Source organism: Heptranchias perlo, chromosome 16, assembly GCF_035084215.1.
Source record: "Heptranchias perlo isolate sHepPer1 chromosome 16, sHepPer1.hap1, whole genome shotgun sequence".
Taxonomy (NCBI): domain Eukaryota; kingdom Metazoa; phylum Chordata; class Chondrichthyes; order Hexanchiformes; family Hexanchidae; genus Heptranchias; species Heptranchias perlo.
Window position 1 is genome coordinate 61734125 of NC_090340.1, and position 6102 is coordinate 61740226.

The following is a 6102-nucleotide window of genomic DNA, read 5'->3' on the forward strand; positions in this document are numbered from 1 at the left end:
GGCCCGAATTGTCTCATCTAATTAGCTCTCCCCAAGGTGACGCAGGATGTTGGCCAACTCTTTGATGCTGGAACAGTATCCAAACCTCTGAAATAAACAGGAAGTGGCTCTCCTTCGCATGGGGCAAATCCACATCCAAGGAAAGCGAGAATGACCGGCTAAAACAAGCAGGATGCTCCGTTATTGTTTCATTTAACTGTGAGATGTAAGCAGGAAGCTGTCCTCCCTCCTTAGTACGTGAGTCAGGTCTTTAAAGGAAGAGCAGCTGTTGAACAGAGGAGAGTTCAGACAGTCTCCATTTATGCGATAGCCAGGCACGGGTGAGCTCTGAAAACAGAGCGGCCAAGACCCTGTGACAGGGGGACAAACTTTCCACTGTGGATTTTATATATATTTTTTAAAATTCTGTGAAAATAATATTCTATGTTCCTGTTCCACTGCCCACTGTCTCTCCTGGCATCGTTGCGTTTCTCAACTCTTCCCATCTTCCTCTTGCTTCTCAAACCTTTTCTCATCTTCCTCATTTATTGAAACTCTTTCCCATCTTCCTCTTGCTTCTCAAACCTTTTCCCATCTTCCTCGTTTATTGAAACTCTTTCCCATCTTCCCCTTGCTTCTCAGACCCCTTCCCATCTTCTCCTTACTTTTCAAACCCTTTCCCACCAACCTTGCCAGTGACAAGACGATGGGTCCCAGCCATCAAAGGAATAAAGTTTTCCAAATATTTCTCCATGCAAACGGCACACTTTAAAGAGCCAGAGAAGCATGAAAACCAAATTGACATCAGTGGCCAATAAACAGCGTCTTTGTAATTCAACTATTGATCTTGGTGCTTGGGCTTTCGTCACAAGGTAAGTTTCAAGCTGAGTGCGTAGGAGAAGCAGAGGAAAAGCTGGGCAAGGAAATCCCACTCCTTCCCAGAGAGGTAAAGTGCACCATTTGGGACGTCAACCAAGAGCTTAAATACCACGGATGGAGACGTTGGAGCCTCCCACCCGAGGATGGTCATCGGGGTACAGGGAGTTAAGGGCAGATGTGAGGAGATAGGAGAGGTAGCCTGGAAAGAAATGAAAATAGATGTGCGTTTATGTAGTACCTTATCACGTCTCATAGCACTTCACGCCCCAATCAATTACTTTGGAGAGCAGCGACTCTTGTAACTTAGGCCAACGTAGCTGCCATTTTGCACACAGCAAGATCACAAAACAACAACAAGGACAACCAATTAATCTTTTTTTTGACTGTGTTGGTTACAGGAGAAACGCTGGTCAGAGCACTCCTGCTTTTCTTTGAATAGAATTGTCCATTCTCTAACATCCACTTAAACAAACAGAGACCTTAATTCGGACACCCCTTACAGGGCAGCACTCACTCACTACCATACTGGAGTAGCAGCCTAGGAGCATGTGCTCGAGTTCCAGGAGTAGGACTTGAACCCAAAACCTGTAGTGATTTCGAAACCAGCATTCTCTCGCAACTGAGCTACAACAAAGCTGGAAAAAAAAATCTCTCTACCGCTGTAAGGGCCCTAAGTTCTGAGCGTCATGGAGTGAAATGAGTTTGGGTCAATCAATGGTGAAAGGCCCATGACAGGGATGAGAGGGTTGTCCCATGAGGAGAGATTGAGTAGAATGGGCCTATACTCTCTGGAGTTTAGAAGAATGAGAGGTGATCTCATTGAAATGTATAAAATTCTTAAAGTGCTTGACAGGGTAGGTGCTGAGAGGCTGTTTCCCCTGGCTGGAGAGACTAGAACTAGGGGTCGTAGTCTCAGGATAAGGGGTCGGCCATTTAACACTGAGATGAGGAGGAATTTCTTCACTCAGAGGGTTGTGAATCTTTGGAATTCCAGAGGGCTGTCTGCGGATGCTGAGTCGTTGAGGATATTCAAGACTGAGAGCGATGGATTTTTGCACACTAACGGAATCAAGGGATATGGGGATCGGGCGGGAAAGTGGAGTTGAGGTTGAAGATCAGCCATCATCTTATTGAATGGAGGAGCAGGCTCGAGAGGCTGTATGACCTACTCCTGCTCCCATTTCTTATGTTCTTGCGTTCTTAAATTCAGGAGGCACAATTCAAACCGGCAAAGGGAAAACGTAGGCCTGATAACAGGAAGTTCTTCTTGATACAAAGAGTAATCTATTCACAGAATGCACTTCTCGGGAGAGTAGTGGAGGAAGAAAAGCCGTGGAATCATTTAAGAATGGGTTGGGGAGAATGGGGGGTCTTTCTCGATGAGCTAAGATAGCCTTTCTCATCTGGATCATTCTGGTGATTTTAAGCCAGAGCTGTGGCTCACTACAGCAACTGGACCATCAATTTTGCAACCATAAGCTACCAATCCAGAGAACACCAGTGATCTACCATTGCTAATGTTAAATTCCAATAACCACGTTTATAATGGAAATTTCCTATGTAATCTTGTCACACTGCAATTACACCCTCCCACCAGTGGTGGCAGCGCCCATAGAGGTGCTGCTCGTAGAGGTGCAGCAGCGCCTCCACTGGGGGAGAGGCAGTAATCACAGTGTGAACAGTTTACGAAAGCTGTTTCCATTATCAATGCAGAAAGAGGAATTTGAAATAAACAAGTTGACAGGAGGTGGGCACGGATGTAAGATTTTGAAGATGGGTTGTCACTTCCTCGACCAGGACTCGAGCAGGATCAGTCACTCGGCAAAGAGTGAAAACAAGAGGATAATGCACTACAGGCAAACGGGGTAAAAAAGAAGGAAAGAACTTGCATTTATATAGCGCCGTTCACGACCTCAGGACGTCCCAAAGCCTTTTACAGCCAATGAAATTTTTTTTGGAAGTGTCGTCACTGTTGTAATGCAGGAAATGCGGCAGCCAATTTGTGCACAGCAAGATCCCACAAACAGCAATGTGATAATGACCAGATCACCTGTTTTTAGTGATGATGGTTGTGGGATAAATATTGGCCCCAGGACACCAGGGAGAACTCCCCTGCTCTTCTTCCAATATCGCCATGGGATCGTTTGCACCCACCTGAGAGGGCTGACGGGGCCTCGGTTTTAACGCCTCATTCAAAAGACGGCACCTCCGACAGTGCGGCGCTCCCCCAGTACCGCACTGGGAGTGTCGGCCTGGATTACGTTCTCAAGTCTCTGGAGCAGGGCTCGGACCCACGATCTTCTGACTCAAAGCCGAGAATGCTAGCAACTAAGCCACGGCTGACAATAAATAAGCCCTGGATTTGGTGTACTGATGTATTTACGCTACCATTTCTATGCGTGGTCAATCCTGCATCCCCTAACCTCCCCAGATCCAGTCCCACCTTCTCATGGCACCATCTTCGATTCCCAGCGTTGAGCAAAATGTGCTGCTGCCATGTGATTCTGATGTCGGCCCACCAGATGGCACCAGTATCTGATGGAAGGAACAATGGCGCAGCTCTCTGGAGGTTTTCTGCTTTACTGTCCCGTTAGGAGAATTCTAATTGCCATATTGTCAATTTAATCTCTTTTACTTTCTCCCTGATGTTCTGCCCTTCGCACCTCGCACGATTATACAGCCCACTCACGCAGGAGAATGTCCGAGCGAGCTTTACAAGGCGCGGGGGTGGGGGGGCTGGGGAAGAGAAGACTAAGCTGGAGACCCAGAAATATTAAAGTGGGGGGGGAGGGGGGGGGGGGCGGTGGTCTAACAGATGGATTTTTAAAGGGGTGTTGAAGGAGAGGAGACAAGGCAAAAGGGGTTCGGGAGAGGATTTCGAGAGTGAGGGAGGCAAATGGCTTGAAGGCATTGGCTTCTTGCTGGAATTCAGTACGATGGGCTCTTGCCCAAATGTCCATTCCCTATGTGTGAGAGAATGTTGGCAGGCTACTCGACTGTGGGGGCATCACAGCTGAGCCTGGTCCCGTCCTCACCAGGTCGCTCGATAGTAATCAGGAGCAGGAACATTGGGAGCTTTTACCCTCTCCAACCGAGGGAGACTGTGGTTTATCTGAACCATAGAATGTTCCAGCTCAGAAACAGGCCGTTAGGCCCATCCAGTTTGTGCTGGTATTTCTCTCCCTCTGAGCCACCTATTCTAATCCCGCTCTCCTGAATGGAAAAATGGTGCAGGGACAAAAGAAGGATGGAAAAGTGAGAGAAAAAGAAAAGGAAAATATCAGGAAAAAAGAGGAGCAATAAATGGGTGGAGGTACAGCTGGGACAGAGTGACAAGATGAGAGAGAGTGCATGCCAACAGTGATGTGCCCCCTTTGTAAATACTTTTTTCGGCACATCCTATGTGAGACTATTGGGTTTCAGTTTTCACAGGAAAACAAATCGAATTGCAGAATGTAATTCCAACAAATCAATAAAAACAGATTATCTGGTCATTAGCACATTGCCGTTTGTGGGATCTTGCTGTGCGTAAATTGGCCGTGTTTCCTACATTACACCAGTGACTACGCTGGGATAGCCTCAGGCCGTGAAAGACGCTATATAAATGCAAGTTCTTTCTTCTTTCTCTCCTGGGCAGCTAACTCCCCCCTTTCTAATAAAACAGCCTGTGCAGGTTTTAGGAACCTTTCTTGTTCTATGCGGAAGCTGTACATGAACTTGTTAATGTCACTGAGGACTAAGACGTACTGTACTATTGACTGTTCTGACTCATCATCCAGCCGATGTAGTGAATTTTCACAATGAATTAACAGCCGTTTGACATTTGCCTCGTCCTCAGCTGGAGGTACAGCCACAGCCTGAATAAAATACACATCCAGGGCCGGTCGGGTTCGAAGCATCAGAGAAAGAGAAAGCAAAACGATTTGCATTTATATAGCGCCTTTCGTGACCTCGGGATGTCACGAGGCCGTGAAAGGCGCTATATAAATGCAAGTTCTTCTTTCTTTTCTCTTAACCTCAAACTTAAAAAAGTCTTCTTTGAATCGTTATCTATTCCAAAAACAATTAGGAGACTCTGATTGGCCGGATAGGGAGCACATGACCAAGCATCTTGCCCCTCACGACCCAGTGTTGGATGAGCAGAAATTTCCTCCAATTAAATATTGGGAAGGCCGTAGCCATGGTCTACGGTCCCCGTCAAAAACTCCATTCTCAAGCCACCGACTCCCTCCCCCTCCCTGACCACTGTCGGAGGCCGAACCAGACCATTCACAACCTCCACGTCTTATCTGACCCTGAGGTGAGTTTCCGACCACATATCTCCCCATCACCAAGACCGCCTACTTCCACCTTCGTAACGTCGCCCATCTCCGCCCCTGCCTCAGCTCATCTGCTGCTGAAACCCTCATCCGTGCTTTTGTTACCTCTATACTGGGCTATTCCAATGCTCTCCTGGCCGGCCTCCCACCTTCCACCCTTCGTAAACTTGAGCTCATCCAAAACTCTGCTGCCCCGTATCCTAACTCGCACCAAGTCCCGTTCACCCTTCACCCCTGCGCTCGCTGACCTACATTGGCTCCCAATCCGGGAACGCCTGGATTTTAAAACTCCCATCCTCGTGTTCGAATCCCTCCATGGCCTCGCCCCCTCCCTATCTCTGTGACCTCCTCCAGCCCCTACAACCCTCCGAGATCTCTGCGCTCCTCCAATTCTGGCCGATTTTCTTCGCTCCGCCATTGGCGGCCGTGCCTTCAGCTGCCGAGGCTCTCAGCTCTGGAATTCCCTCCCTAAACCTCTCCGCCTCTCTACCCCCCCTCTCCTCCTTTAAGTCGCTCCTTAATATCCCCTTATGTGGCTCGGTGTCAAATTTTTGTCCGATTACGCTCCTGTGAAGTGCCTTGGGATGTTTTACTACGTTAAAAGTGCTGTAAAAATGTGATGAGTTGTTGTTGTTGTTGTTGTTGTTGTTGTTGTTCCCTTGGTTTCTTTCTGTCGCCTCGTGTCATTGTTGTTCAGTCTGTTTTGGGTAATGTGATCAGAGGCTGCCACTCTCCCTTGGCACTGCCCGGCCTCGGGCAGCAGCACCTTTAGAAGGAAGGTTTTCCCAGCTCGGTGCGAGCTGGCCCTTTTCACCTCTTTCGTCTTTTTATTTATCTTTTATATTTTTCTCCTTGCTGCCTCAGGCTGCTCTTCTTGTGCTTTTTTTTTTTCTGAACCTCCAGATGGTTCAGACAATTCTTTCGG